This window comes from Canis aureus, chromosome 26, assembly GCF_053574225.1.
Source record: "Canis aureus isolate CA01 chromosome 26, VMU_Caureus_v.1.0, whole genome shotgun sequence".
In the NCBI taxonomy this organism is placed as follows: domain Eukaryota; kingdom Metazoa; phylum Chordata; class Mammalia; order Carnivora; family Canidae; genus Canis; species Canis aureus.
In genome coordinates this window covers 25,152,862-25,168,713 of record NC_135636.1, presented here as the reverse complement: position 1 = coordinate 25,168,713, position 15,852 = coordinate 25,152,862, and the positions used below count along the sequence as shown (strand labels likewise).

The following is a 15,852-nucleotide window of genomic DNA, read 5'->3' as shown; positions in this document are numbered from 1 at the left end:
CATGGTCCTTGTCCCTAAGGCCTGGCACGGAGGCCTGGCCCATAGTGGGATCTCGTGTTTGCTGAATGAACAAATGCCCCTCCTGGTAAACACAGTGGCTCAGTTTTATTTAGAAAATGGTCCGTTCTGGGGCATTAGATCCAAAGCCGGGGCCTGTGACGTAGCACATTTCGTACACCTCTCTGAGCTTCCATTTCCACACCTACAGATGGGAGTACTGGTGGCTGCTTTCTGGGCTCATCCTGAGGGTGAGATGAAGGAAGCCTGGGCAGAGCCTAGGACGCAGCTCACATGCAGCAAATGCCAGTTTCTGACTTCCTCATGGAGTCGGTGTGGCTGCAAGTTAGAGAAACACAAGTGCTCTTTCTGGAAGAAGGGGGAATGGTTGCCAGGCAGAGAGAAGCACCAGCTGGGTGCTCCTACTCTCAGCGTGGACTCTGGGTGGTGTGGCACGAGCCTGCTTAGGTGGCATGAGCCCAGTTAGGTGGCCGCGCCTGTGCCCATACCACAGTATGAGGACTGCAGGGGCTGTTCACAGCTCCTTCTGCATGCTGGGTGTGGGGCATAACCCGATCTCATATTCTTCCCAGCAGCCCCCAGATTTAGAGAGTGGACCAGGCCACACAGCCTGCGTGGTAAGGCCAGACCTTGGTGGTGAACCCAACAGAGCTGCCTGGCCTCAGAGTCTTTCCCATCCCCGAACAGCTGAGTCAGATATACCACACGGTAGCCAGTGGCCCTAGTGAGTCAGAGGTTTGGGGGCTGACGGCCCACACTCCCTCATACTTGTACCCCAGTTGGTCCCATCTAACACTTCAGCCCCATTCCTGGAAACAGCACCTGTCTGAGACCCCAAGCTCTAACTCCCACACGATCCCCCAAAGTGTTATCTTGAAGGGGCACAGCTTATTGTATGGGCTGTGGAATCCCAGCCTGCCTGGACTCAAATCCCTACTTGGGCTGTGTGGCCTCATGCAAGTGACTTCACCTCTCTGAGTCTCAGTGTCCCACGTGAGAGATGAGAATAATTTCACTTTGTATTTATCCACACAGATGAAAGTACCTGCCTGGTCCTTGGGAGGCGCTAACTAAATTTGGACTTAGGATATCCACGTTATTGAATTACTCCTTTATCCAAGTGAGAAAAAAATGTGTCCATTACAGTTGTAAATGTGATCAAAGATCAAACATACAGAAATTAGCTGCATTCTGGAACATAAATCCAGGTTGGACTGTCCCTGATATGGCTACTATAGAAGTTTCTAGTAAGAATGAAGCTAATGTCAGGGACCCTACACCCCACTACTCTGTTGGCCCAGCCATCTGGACCCTCACCACTTCCATTCTGCTTCCCACTGGGTCCTATATTATTATTCCAAAAGCAGTGGCCTCAGCCATCCACAGCACAGACCTCTAGGGGGATGTGTGTTAAAAATACCGATTATAGGGCCACCTGGCTGGCTCAGTCAGTAAGAGTGGGCAACTCTTAATCTTGAGGATCATGAGTTTGAACCCCACGCTGGGTATAAAGATTACTTAATTTTTTTTTTCAAATACCAAAAAATACAGATCCCAGGGGCACCTCGAGTTGGTACATCCAACTCTGGGAGTGGGGCCCAGGGATCTGCATTTGACTTCTGTCTCAGGTGATTCTGATGTAACTACATGAGCACTGGTGCTTTGTTCCTTCTTCCTGACGCAGTTTCCCTTCAATCCCATGCCAACAACGTGCTGGGTATGGGGCATGTAGCGTGGGGTTTCCCATCCCTGACCTCCTTTAAACTCCAAAACATATCAAAAAGCAACTGCTGGAGTGTTGTAATAGAAAAGGAAATTGAGGTCCAGAGGTACGCTCTGGGCCCAAGGACCCACATGTGGTAAGTCACAGAATAGGGTACTGACCTGAGTGCTTTCCCCTTGCAAATGTGAACTCCCATAGATATGCCAGCCTGGATCCAGGCCTGGGTCCAATTTTGTAATTTCCAGGCAAACGCTGGTCACTCCAGCTAAGCTTCTTGGCCAAAGGCACAGAAAAAAGCAACTAAACACATAAGCAGTTTGTGTGGGGTGGGGGAGGGCCAGCAGTTCAGGGAACAGCCTCGGGGAGGGTCGGCGTTCGGGCCTTGGGGAGGGGTCCGCGGGGGTTTGTGGTTGCCCCCAACACAGACCGGCTGTGGGTCACGTCAGCAGGACAGAAACTCACTGAACACCACTGCGGAGGCTGCGGGCTCATAGGGTCAGACAACCCAGCCGGGAGCTCTCATGGCCTCAGCCCCCTGCGCGGGACACCCACTGGGCAGCCTGTCCTGCTGACGCCCAGACTCGCTCAGTCCCTGCAGGCCTCCGTCCCTGTCCCCGAGGACTCCAGAAACTGGATGTGGGCACCAGCAGAATGGGTCTGGGTGCCCCGGCCTCCCTGGGTCATGGATTCCTGCAAAGGTCTGTGCAGGGGGCGGGTGTGACTGGTAGGTAGAGCGTCACAGCAAAGCAAGCGTGACACACTGGGGCTCCTCTACTGGAAGCATCACCAGGTGGGGGGCGCACCTGACATGGGAAACCGGCTTTAAACAGGGCAGCCAAGGAAAATGGGAGAGGTCCGAGAAGAGCAGGGCAGGGAAGAGGCAGCGTTGTTGCGCGCTGTCACGGGCCGGGCAGAGCATTAAGTGGTTTGCACCCTCCAGCCTCTATCCCTCCCTACAGGAATCATGCCCGCTCTACCAAATGAGACAGCTCGGGTTCCTGTGGGTGGTGGGCTGCGCTGGTGAGCCCAAGTCCATCAGACTCTGGGGCTCTGACCTCCGGCCCCCAGGTCATCACTCTGTGCGTCCTGTGGCTGAGAGTAGGCCACCAAACCAGGCTGCAAGCTCACCTGTCCCCCGCCTCCTGCAGGCCTCCTGGCTCAGGGGAGGATAATCCCTGGGCCCTGTGAGAGGGGAGCCGGGCCCGTCTTATTGCCCCATTTTATAGATGACAGACCTGAGTACGGTTGGGTGCCTGTCTGGCGCGCACAGTGCAGTCGCGTCCCCTGCCACTGGACTTCTCCCATCTGCCCCACATCCTGGCGGCCCTAAAGACTGCAAGGAGAGCTAGCTGGGAAAACCTTTCCCTCTGATTACATTTGCCCGGCAGAGAGTAGCCCTGGGGAAGGCTGTGGAGATGGGGTATGGGGGTTCCAGTGGGCCTGGGGGAGAACGAAGGTGAAGAAATCTCTAGAATGTATGGTCAGAGCCCTGTTTTCCCACTTGCCTGGAAAAGATGTCCCCAGTTCCCTCAACCTACCCAGAAATGCCCTCTTTCAAGGCCCTCCTGTGACTTACCTGATATTGCAGGGCTTCTCTGGCTGGGCACAAAGCCACAAAGAACACACAGAACATCCCCTCGAAGAGTCCATTTATTATAGGATATTTTATGAGGCATTCATTATATGCTACATCTTCCCACTCTTCACAATCTTTGCACTCACAAGGTACTCCCTACACCACCCAAGGTGGCTGTCCGTGCTGCAGACATGACAGCTACATTCCAGGCAGCGGGAAGGTGGGAGCAGAACAAAAACAATACCTCCCACTGAGTCAGCCTCCTCCAGGAAGCCTGCCTATTTAGTCAGGTGGCAAGGATTTAGTTGCATAGCCACACAGCTACATGGGGATCTAGGAATTGCAGTCTGTGGGCTGGGCACTCTGCCAGGTAATATTGGGGTTCTGTTAGGAGGGAACAAGGGGAATGTGGATATTGGGTGGGCAATAAGCAGTCTCGGCCCATCATGTCAAACGTGCTAAGATCCAACAAAGGGCCAGCCCAGCATCACCTGGGCCTCTGCTGGTCCTAAGGCAGGCACCACATATAGTTGGTTTGGACATTTGGATGTTTGGACATCTAGATCTGGGGCCCCAGGAAGCAATATTCTTCTCCTTAATCATCCCAGGGCCAGCTATCCGGCAACCAGAGACCACCTGTATAGCCCAGAGCCCGCTACAATTACTCAAACTAACCAACCCTAAACTGTTCGCCTTGCCCTGTCTTGCCTTTCCCAAGGAAACCCCAATAAAGGTCATGGCCCAAGCACCCTCTCTCCATCTTCTGCCTCCAACCTATCCCAGTGTTCTTCCATGAGGTCCTGAACATCCTTCAAACCTCCTATCTCTAGGACCTGTGAGCATAAGAAACTCTCCTCTGGGCGACTGGCTGGCTCAATCAGTAGACCATGTGACTCTTGATCTCGGGGTGATGACTTTAAGCCCCACACTGGGTGTAGAGATTACTTAAACCAACTCTCCTGGGGCATCTGGGTGGCTCAGTGGTTGAGTGTCGGCGTTTGGCTCAGGTTGTGATCCCGGGGTCCTGGGATCGAGTCCCGCATCAGGCTCCCCACGTGGAGTGTGCTTCTCCCTCTGCCTATGTCTCTGCCTCTCTCTCTCTCTGTCTCTCATGAATAAATAAATAAATCTTAAAAAAATAAATAATAGAAAATAAATAAACCACCTCTCCTCTGTGGCCGCACCATCTCATGAAAGAACACGAAGCAGGACTTCAGAGACAGAGCGTCCTCCACGCCGTGTCTCACTTCCATCTTGGTTTTGCTGGGTCACGCTGCGATAACAACCCCAAATCCCGGTGGCTCCTAACACTAAGCTATTTCTCATGCACATAGTATGTCCTTGTAGGTCTGGAGGGCTCTCCGCTGCTTCTCACTCCAGGGCCCAGGGCGATGGGGCAGCCACCATCTCAAAAGTTGTCAGTAGCCACGCAGAGGGAGAGGGTCTCCACCTGGTAACAGTGCTCTGGCCTAAGGTGACAGATGTCACTTCTCACACTTCCTTAGCCAAGGCTGGTCACATGACCCTACCCAATTTCAAAAGGATGGAGAAGTGTCATCCTGCCACATGGCTGGAGGGCAGAGTGTGGGAAAAAATAAGGAGGAGGATATTACAAAGGACCCCAGGCGTGTGCCGGGCAACTGTGATCACCTGAGCACAGGCGGGGTGAGCAGCTGTGCCCTGGGGTGCTGCACTCAGCCCAGCGGGACCTACCTGGGGAGAGAGGGGCTGGAGAGAAGGAAAGAAGGGATGTCCCAGAGCCAGGGGCTGTGATGCCAGACAGTCCTATGTTCCAATCCCAGCAGGGAGGCTCAGATCCCACTGCTGTGAAATCGGAAGAGCATTTCCCAGTAGGCAGAATTTTAGTGAAGATTATGGGGGCGAACATGCCTTTATACTCCTGACAGCCTTTCCCTGGAAGGCAATACTCTTTGGTGGAAGACCCTTTGCCCTCCTAAGCCCTTTGATGAATTTAAGTGGGCAAATCTGAGCACAGGAGCTTGCCTGAGAGAAGCCTGGGGGAGGCAGCTGAGTGTGTGTGTGTGTGTGTGCGGGGGGGGGGGGTGCTTACAAAAGCACAATATATTCCTAAGATTTCTTTGGGAGTGACTTTCTTTGAGATGGCTTTGAAGCAGTTGATGGCGATCATGGGGGTACCCAAGCCCCCACCCCCATCGAAACTCCTAACAGATCAATTGTTCTGTGTAACAGAAAGCTGGGGGTTCCGGTGGCAGGCCACAAGACCGGAGAAAACAGAGAGGGGCTCAGGGGAAGGAAGGCAGCGTGAGGGACAGAGGTTGCCAGGTGGAATAAACACCAGAGGACGCCCTGGGAACAGGAAGGCAGCAGGAAGGTACTCTAAGAATAGGCTAAATTTTGTAAGCCCCAATTCCTTTTTACTCCTTAAATCTTGAGTCAACTCTCTCTGTTGACAGGAGGCTCACTCCTGCACCATGGGCACTCAAAGCCAACCTATGGCCACAGAGGCCTCCCTCTTCCCAGGGCAGGGTGGGGAGAACCCATATCAGAAGCTGGTCCTGGTCCTGCCCGGTGCAGAGGGACAATGTCGAGGCTCCATCTCCTCCTCGGATGACTCAAATAGCCAGTCCCAGTGGCATACTCCCCCCTCGGAGCCGAGAAACGGGGCAGAGGGTGGCAGAAAGACAAGAAAGATGTATCCGAAGACCCGGTGTTGTCTGCTGAATCTACGTGGGCATAACAATTTTGCAGATAAGATAACTGAGCCCGGGGGATCAAACAACTTCCCAGGGTAGCCCAGCCAGGCAGCCGGGCCGCGGGGATGAGAGGCTACACCTGCCTTCTCTGCCCCTAGGGGAGGGAGGCTGGGACTCAGAGGGGGAAGGCCTTGCTCAAGGTCACACAGCAATTCAGCCAGCCGCAGAGCCAGGATGCAAGGACTCTAGATCCTGGCTGGGGAGGCTGCCAGCCTGGGAAAGCTGCCCAGCCCTTTCACCCAGTTTTTTGCCTGGTGCTGGGGAAAGGTTGAGGCGGGCAGCAGAGGCGGCCTGATCTGAGGAATCCACCCAGGCCCAGACAGCAGGGCTGCATCCGTCCCGCTGGCTCCCGGTGGCGCGGCCAGCAGCGCTGAGAGCTCACCGGGGAAGACCGAGGACAGTCGTGCAGAAGGCCGGGAGCTCGGCCCGGTGCGAGCGCGATCTCACTAACCCGCCCGCGGCCCTAGTGGGGGGCTTCTCCGCCGGCTTCCGTGTTGCCAGAGACGGCACTGGGCCGAGTGGGACCGAGGCCCCAGGACTCGCAGTCCAGTGCTCGCGTCCCGGGGCGGCCGCTCGCGGCGGGAGGGGCCTGGCTGGCGGGGAGCCAAGGCGCGGGGGAGGGCGGCCGCGGCCCGGATGCCCTCCCCGCGGGGGCCGAGCTGCTGCGGCGGATCCCCCGGCCCGCCAGGCCCGGAAGGCGCAACAATGGGCAGCCGGGAGCCGGGTTCCGGAGGCAGGGCGCGGCCGGGCGCCACCCTCACCGGGAGGACCAGGCCCCTGCGCCGGGACCCACGAGATTGCCGCCGGCCGCCCCTGGGACCTTACTGTCTGCCGGCATCTGCCTCGCCCCTGCCGTGGCTTCTCCCCTGGGATCCTCACCTTATCCTAGTATTTAGCCCTATTTCACAGATGAAGCAGTGGAGGCACAGAGTTTAAGTAGAATGCCCAAGGTAAAGACGACGTGACGGTGAGGTCTGATCCTGGGCGGTCTGGCTCCAGGCCCTAAGCTCTTAACCACTGTTACTAGACACACACACACACACACTCATGCCCTATATAGTTTCTCATCTTTTTCCTTTTCACTTACGTCACTGACCGCTTTCCACGTCATAAATACAGCCCTCGGTTATTCCTGTTTCAGGTCCCGACGCGCTGGGAAGATTCTATCCATGCGCCCCGCCCCCCATCCCTTTTTCCCCAGCAGCTAAGGGACCTGGGTCCGGACCCCCGGCGCCCTGTCATTGAGTTAAGGTAGGCTTCCTCTAATTTAAATTGGTGATGACAGGATCCCTGGGTGGCGCAGCGGTTTGGCGCCTGCCTTTGGCCCAGGGCGCGATCCTGGAGACCCGGGATCGAATCCCACGTCGGGCTCCCGGTACATGGAGCCTGCCTCTCCTTCTGCCTATGTCTCTGCCTCTCTCTCTCTCTCTCTCTCTCTCTCTCTCTCTCTCTCTCTATCACAAATAAATTTAGAAAAAATTAAAAAAATAAATTGATGATGACAAAGGGGTGGACGGATGAACCCCCTCCTAATCTCCATCAGAACCCCTCCTCCCAACCCAATAGGCACACCTTCTAGATAAAATGTGATTATGCAAACGAAGCTTAGAGACAGGCTCCCTCCTGTATCCAATCAGATTGCGGCACCCAAGCCCCTCCCAGAGAAGAGCCCAGCCAGCCTGGCGGGTAGGTTCAAGACCACGGGTTTCCTGCTTTAAACACCAGATATGGAGAACCTGCAGCTTTCTTAGACTCGGATCCAGTGAAGATTTGGAGCATGGGAAACCCGGCAAGGCCCCGCCTGGCTGGACGCCGCGAGCTCCAGACAGGAGGGGGCAGCTGGAGCTGGTACAGGGACCAACCTGGGGCTGCGCTTCCTGCCTTAGACGACTGGGAAAGGCACTTCTCACCCGTCTCCCATGCATCTGAGACAGACGGGGGGACCCCAGTGCAGAGTGGGACGAGGGAGCAGGTGTCGGGAGACATGTCAAACACACTCCATTATGGCTGCTGGAGGAAAGTCTCCGGGGAAGTGGAGGGGCTTCTCATCCAAGATTAAGGAACCAGCCGAGGCCCCCTTCCAGAGCCTGCTTTGGCCCTCACAGGCCAGCTGGGAGCACTGGATGGAGAGCCAAGATACGGAAGATTTGTGTTCTGGTTTCATTCCCACCTGTGGGCTGTTTTATAGCCTTGAACCAGTCATTCCCCCTCTCTGGGTCTCTAGCTTCCTGTTCCTACCACACCAGGGACCTCCAAGGGTTCTTCTCGCTCTGACAGGTGGTCCGGCAGTGGTGCTTTTTCTTTCTGGGATCCCCTGAGCTGTCAGGTGGACGATCTGGTAGGAATCACCTTTCTGAACGTTTCTATCACCATCAATTAGTCTTTCAAGTATGGCTACTACTTGGGGGTCACCCAGCATCCACTTCTCCTTAGTAGCCGTGGGGGAAGCCTCCTCCCTCCACCTCAGCCAGGTGCAGTGAGTGGAGCTGACTCCATCCCTGACTCCATGGGGAGGAAGGTAACCAGACAGGGAAATGCCTGCATTCCATTTCCTGAGCTGTCCAGGGTAGCCACGTGACCCAATCCCAGCCAATGGCAGTCAGGTTCAGGACTTAGCCCAAATGCTGAGAAGTCTGGACGCATAAAACCTGGGAGGGCTGGCGGCTGGAGTTGCTGGCAGCCCTCCTGCCTCCCTTGGGAACGGGGCCGAGGCAGAGAAGGCAGAGCTTGGAGGTGGAGAGATCCAACTGCTGATGTAGCTCAGTACCTCCAGTCCAACTGCGCCTGAAGCCAACTGCCCGAGGCTTTTCAGGCCCAGGAGCCTATACATACCTTTATCACTTACAGTCAGTTTCAAGTGGATTTTCTGTTGCTTACAATCGGAAGAATAGTGACTGTTTAGTTGGAGTTACTTGATTCTATTTTACCATCAATAGTAAGATAATTTTTTAAAGGAAAATATTATATCCATTTATTTAAATAACAGCTTTTTGATGAAAAAAGCATATCAGGTATGCCCTTAAAAGACTGACAGTATGGCAGCCCAGGTGGCTTAGCGGTTTAGCCCCGCCTTCAGCCCAGGGCATGATCCTGGAGACCCAGGATGGAGTTCTTGCATGGAGCCTACTCCTCCCTCTACTTGTGTCTCTGCCTCTCTCTCTCTCTCTCTCTCTGTGTGTCTCTCATGAATGAATAAATAAATAAAATCTTAAGAAAAGAAAAGACTGACAATAGTATGCTTTTGTTAATAAAATTGTCTCTTTTAGCGATTTGATCAAAGTTCTTCATATTTAGAGTCTAAACTTTCTTTGGAAGAATCTGGCAATTTTTACTTCTAATTGCATCACCTGGCTGGCGATAGACTGTAAACTTAACCTTATGTTTTCATGTGGCGTCATTTTAGAAGTCTTGTTAAGTGATAATTAGGGATCCAAGCTGGTAAAATTCCATCGGGCTTGACTGCAACCACCGGAACCACTGGATAGCCCACAGTGAAGACACTTAATCACCCTCCGCCCACTGATTGGCATGTTTCTTAGACATCGGTTGTGGAGCATATCCTCATCCCAAAAAACGTTAAGATGCCAGTGTGGGGCTGGTCTGTCAGAACTAGTTCTGATGGAGTTATCATTTCCTGCAGGACAGGCACCAAGCTAAGCAGAACAGAGTTATGACCTTGGGCAAGTAACATCACCAGGCTATTTCTGTGTTGCCTTGTCTGTAGATGAAAATAATAGCTTCACGAGGTGTTGGGAAGATTTAATGAAAAAATCTGTGTAACACTCTTAGAACAGTGTTGGCATATAAGGACTGCCCAATACTTATCAGTTATTGTTGTTTTAATTCTCACACCTACCCTTTGAGGTCAAGAGGATGATCCTACTCTGTGGTTTAGAAACTGAGATCAAAGACATGGAGGGACATGTCCCAGGTCACTCATCTGGGAAGGAGATGTTGGATCTGGGACTCAAAGTCACCCTGCCCAGTACCCAGGCTTATGTTTTTGACCATAATGCCACATGGACCTCCAAGGGTACAGGCTGGGGCAGACCAGGAGAACTTGAGGTCTAGTTCTTAGACATGGAGCAAGGAAAAGTCAGACTTACTCACCAGCCAAGCTCACTGTCCAGACCACTGTCTTAGTCTGATTGTGGAATCGTGGACCTTTGAGAACTCCAGAGAGAGAAAACATCATGGCCTTTGAAGAGATGGGACTTGTCCAAGGCCATGCAGCTAGAGAGTGATAGAGCTCTGGCTGGAACTCCCCATTCCCTGACTCCTCACATATCCTCATGCTTCATAGCCCACCCCTTCCCCCCAGCCCACGTCCCCCTGCCTTGCTCCTTTCAGGGTCTCAACATTCACTGGCATTTCAAATATGTACTTTGGAATCAGGCCATCCTTGGATTTGAATCCTCCTTCTGCCACTTATTAACTACATAATCCTGAGCCTTACAGTCCTCACCTGTTCAATGGGCTACCAAAGCCCATCTCATGGAGTTAGCACAAAGTTTTGGGGGACATCAGGGCTGAGTACAACCTGGCACAGAATTTGCATGCAGCAGCCATTTCCCCCCTCACCTCCTATGCAACATAACTACTAATATTAATAATCTGAAATAAAATGAATAATAAGGATAATGGGCAGAAAAGAAAAGCAGATACTGAAAGTTTCTTATTGAACATATATATATATATAATTGTGGCCGTGAAAAGTAACAAACTGAACACATACAAAATTATAGTTTTGTAAATAAGAAGAGAAAATTGTAATGAATTAATATTTTTAAGTCACTTTTTTTTTTTTTTTTTTTTGTAAAAAGGAAAAAGAGCAGATTAAGAAACACTTGCAAAAGAGTGAACCCATGGTGGTCAGAGTGTGTGATGTGCACAGGCCAGTGTGAGGCTCCTGGAGCTCGGCTTTGGCCTCTCGCAGTCACAGAGTTGGCGCTGCCTGTCCTCCATCTGCTGTTTAAATGCAAGGGTCTGGGGAGCACTGCATGGAGCACCAGCGGCTGAAGTTGAGTTGAACCATTCCCAGCTGTTACTAAACTTGAAGCCAATGTCTGTGGTTGATTCTGGGTATGTTGGGAGCCAAGTGTACAATGGGGTTTTCTGGACTACCTTCCGTGTCGAACCCAGTGTTTATCATAGTTCATGTTGTCTTCTAATGTGCTAATCTCATATTCAACCTTACAGTAACAGCAGTGATTGTTTAGAACGTAGACTAACAAAATATTTTGACTGGGAGGAGAAATTTCATCACCAGCTTCAGTGAGAGCTGCCAGTGCAGAGTGATAATAAAAAGCAGACTCACTTTTAGAGGTTTCATTAGTGTTTTTCAACTTTGTGCAGATGACGCTCCTTCGTTGCCTGCACTGGGCAGATCTACCTCTGCCCCCCCCCCCCCATTCCCCCCATGCCAGTACTCCACTGTGCTCATCTCATGTGTTGTTTTGATGATCAGAACATGATTTGACCACTGGGCATCCCCAGGAAGGGGTGAATGAGGAAGGGAGGCAGGCAGCTGGGAACAGGGAGCCATGGCTTCTGAGTCCTAGGCCTAACTCAATTTATAACATGCTGTGTGTCTTAGGGAAGTCACACCCTCTCTTAGGCCGTGAATGCTCTGTAGCGGCCCCTCATGTGAAGGGAGCTGAATGCCTGTGCTCTGGCAGCCCCTAACTCCCAACGACCCCTGCCATTGGAGCTACATTGTGGTTGCCCTGTGGCCACCCCGTTTCCAGCCTGTAAGAAATGCCTTCCTAGCGTCCCGCTGTTGCAGAGGCCCCACAGCTCCAGGCTGGGGCCCCAAATGACATCTCTTCATCCTGTCAGTCAGCCGTCTTCTTTCTGGTGGGCTATGCTACAGCAGAGCTTGGTTAGAAAACAGCCTCATTTCCTGCCTGGAACCTCTGCTCCCCTCCCACTTTTCATCTGATGGCTCTCTGACCAGCTGTGGAACACCAGACTGCCTGGAAGAGAACACACACTCAGGCGTACACCCTAACTTCACACTGATCTAGCCAAGGGTAGATCTCGTGGAAGCAAGGAGGTCACAGGGCAAGAGCAGATGCAGTTGAGGGTGGCCCAGCTTCTTCCTGTCCTTAGGGTTCTCTGTGGGGCCTCAGTTGCTATTTCTAGGTAGCTCCTTCCAGAGCAGAGAAAAAGGCTGAGTTCTTGCTATGCCACAAAGTCTTTTATACTTGGGTTTCATCAAAGTCCAAGAGAACATACATAACAATGGAGGCAGGTTCTCAAAAGGAATGTTTACCAAGGTCGAATTCTCTGGTTTCTGAGGCTTTATTTAGTACCTCCATTTCCAGCCCTCTAGTGACCTAAGTTGTCTTCCCAAGCTCACCTGGCGTTGAAGGACCCTCCATGTCTTTTTGTGGCTTGATAGTTCATTTCTTTTTATGGCTGAATAATACTCCATTGTCTGGGTACAATAGTTTGCTTACCCACTCACCAATGAAGAACATTTTGGTTGTTTCCGGTTCTTAGATATTATGAATAAAGCTGCTATAAACATTCACACGTTTTTCATGTAGATGTAACTTTTCTTAAGATTTATTTATTATTTGAGAGAAAGTGCATGTGCATGTGCACGCACACACGTGGAGGGAGGGGCAGAAGGAGAGGAAGAGAGGAAATCCCAAGGAGACTCTGCACTGAGGGCAGAGCCTGACATGGGGCTTGATCTCACCACCCTGAGATCATGCCCCGAGCCAAAATCAAAAGTTGGACACTTAACCACCCAAGCCACCCAGGTGCCCCTACACACAACTTTTCAATGCAATTGGGTATGTTGGAGCACAACTGCTGGATTGCATAGTAAGAATATATTTACTTTTGTAAGAACTACCAAATTGTCTTCCAAGGTGACTGTACCATTTTGCATCCCTGTCAGCAATGAATGAGAATTTCTATCACTTTTTATCTTTGCCAGTTTTTGGTATTATCAGTTTCGTGGATATTAGCCATTGTAAAGGTATGAAGTGATATCTCATTTTAATTCACAATCCCCTAATGGCATGGTATTGAGCATCTTTGATATACGTATTTGCAATCTGTATATTTTCCTTGGTGATGTGTCTGTTCAGATCTTTTGCCCATTTTTGAATTAGGTTTTTTTTCTTATTATTGAGTTTTAAATACTCTTTGCATATTTTGGGTACCAGTCCTTTATCAAATATGTTTTGCAAATATCTTCAGTCTGGAGAAGTGGCTTATCTTTCCAATCTCCTAACATTTTTCCACAAAGCTGAAGTTTTAACTTTTAACAAAGTCCAATGGAATCATTTTTTTCTCCTATGGATTTTTTTTTAAAGATTTTATTTACTTATTTGACAGAGTGTGCATAAGCAAGGGGAGTGGCAGGCAGAAGGAAAGGAAGAAGCAGGCTCCCTGCTGAGCAGAAGCCCAATGTGGGGCTCGATTCCAGGACCCTAGAATCATGACCTGAGCTGAAGGCAGGCGGTCAACCAACTGAACCACCCAGGTGCCTCATATGGATTGTGCTTTTAGTGTTGAATTTAAAAATTAACTGACAAACCCAAGGTCACTCAGATTTGCTCTTATGTTAGATTCTATAGTTTTGTACTTTATACTCTAAGATACATTTTGAGTTAGTTTTGTAACAAGCATAAGGGCTGAATCTAGCTTCACTTTTTTTGTATATGGATGCCCAATTGTTCTAGCACCATTTGTTGAAAAGATTATCCTTTCACCATTGAATTGCCTTTACTCTTTTGTCAAAGATCAGTTGACTACATTTGTGTGGGTCTATTTCTGAGCTTTGTTCTGTTTCACTGATCGATCTGTGTATTTTTTCACCAATGTGACACTGTCTTGATTACTGTAGATCTATATGGTAGGCCTTAAAGTCGGGTAGTGTGAATCCTCTGAATTCACAGAGTCTGAATTCACAGAATGAAGACTTCATTCTTCTTCAGTACTGTGTTGGCCATTCTGGGCCCTTTGCCTTTTCATATATTAAGTTAGGTCGTCAATATGAAAAAAAAAAGCTTACTGGGTTTTCATTGGGATTATGTTGAATTTATAGATGGAATTAGGGAGAACTGACATTTTAAAAATATTTAGTCTGTCTATCCATGCACACGAACTCTCTTCTACATTTATTTATATCTTTGATCCCTTTCATTGGAGTTTTATAATCTTCTTTATATAAAGCTTATACCTATTTTGTTGGACAGATGCCTCCACATTTCATTATTTTTGCTGCTAATGTAAATGGTATTGTGTTTCCAACTACTCATTGCTGGCAATGGAAAGCAACTGACCTTTACATACTAACTTTATATCCTGTGACCTTCTTATAATCACTTAATATTTCCAGATTTTTTTGGTCAAATTTCTGGGATTTTATACATAGACAGCCATGTCCACCATGCACAAAGACAGTTTTATTTATGCCCTCCCCCTGCATATATATATACTTTTCTTTTCTTACTGAATTAACTAGAACTTCAGTCCAACGTTGAATAGGAGTGGTGAGAGGGGACAACTTCACATATTCTTAACTTAAGGGGGAAAGTATCCAGTGTCTCTCCAATAAATATGATGCTAACCATAGGATTATGGTAAACATTCTCTATCAATGTTTGAGAATGTTCCCTATTAACCATAAGTTGAAAGTTTTTATAATGAACGGGTGTTGGATTTTGTCAAACGCTTTTTCTGCATCTACTGATAGATCATGATTTTTCTCCTTCAGCCTGTTAATGTGATCATGTTGAATGACCGAATCAGATTTCCATACCTAGAATAAGTCTTATTTGGTCAGGTTGTGTAAGTCTTTTTTATATATTGCTAGATTTGATTTGCTAATATTTTTTGAGTATTTTTGCATCTACATTCATGAAAGATATTGGTCTGTAATATTCCTTCCTTATAAATGTCTTAATATGGTTTTTGTCTATTTCTTTAGTAAATATTGGCCTATTCAAATTATTTCTCCTTTTATGAGTTTAGGTGGTTTGTGTCTTTCAAGGAATTGGCCCACTTCATCTACGTTAACAAATTTATGGGCATAAAGCTCTTCATAATATTCCTTTATTATCCTTTCAACGACCCCTCCTTCATGTCTGATATTTGTAATTTGTTCTTTCTTTTTTCTTGGTTAGCCTGGGAGGCTTATGAATTTTAATTATTTTTTTCCCCAAAGAACCAGTTTCAGTTTTGATCTCTACTGATCTCCTATTTTCAATTTCATTGATTTCTATTTTTTTAAAGATTTATTTGAGATGGACGCATATCTGGAAAACCAAAAACTACCAAAACTGGAACAGGAAGAAATAGAAAACCTGAACAGGCCAATAATCAGGAGGAAATTGAAGCAGTCATCAAAAACCTCCCAAGACACAAAAGTCCAGGGCCAGATGGCTTTCCAGGGGAATTCTATCAAACGTTTAAAGAAGAAATAATACCTATTCTCCTAAAGCTGTTCCGAAAGGTAGAAAGGGATGGAATACTTCCAAATTCATTTTATGAGGCCAGCATCACCTTAATTCCCAAGACCCCACCAAAAGGAGAATTACAGACCAATATCCCTGACGAACACAGATGCAAAAAGTCTCAACAAGATACTAGCCAGCAGGATCCAACAATACATCAAGAAAATGATTCACCATGACCAAGTGGGATTTATCCCCGGGATGCAAGGCTGGTTCAACACTCATAAAACAATCAACATGATAGATCATATCAACAAGAAAAAAAACAAGAACCATATGATCCTCTCAATAGATGCAGAGAAAGCAGTTGACAAAAGAGCATCC

General features: G+C 49.1%; 1 protein-coding gene and 1 long non-coding RNA gene across 7 annotated transcripts in view; one reads left to right on the top strand and one right to left on the bottom strand.

Moving 5' to 3' along the window:
* Nucleotides 1–152: 152 nt before the first annotated feature.
* The window catches only part of FKBP1A (FKBP prolyl isomerase 1A), a 58,505-nt gene continuing 42,805 nt past the window's right edge, over nucleotides 153–15,852 (bottom strand). The window contains exon 5 of the transcript XR_013365082.1: nucleotides 153–336. The gene's annotated coding sequence lies outside the window, so the exon portion shown is untranslated. The remainder of the gene's footprint in view (nucleotides 337–15,852) is intronic.
* LOC144298099 (uncharacterized) overlaps nucleotides 6,781–15,852 on the top strand; it is a 50,088-nt gene continuing 41,016 nt past the window's right edge. For 3 of the 6 annotated variants that reach the window (XR_013365090.1, XR_013365089.1, XR_013365086.1), the window contains exons 1-2: nucleotides 6,781–7,303; nucleotides 13,406–13,553. This is a non-coding gene — a long non-coding RNA (uncharacterized LOC144298099). The remainder of the gene's footprint in view (nucleotides 7,304–13,405; nucleotides 13,554–15,852) is intronic. The other 3 variants (XR_013365088.1, XR_013365085.1, XR_013365087.1) reach the window with 3 other exon arrangements.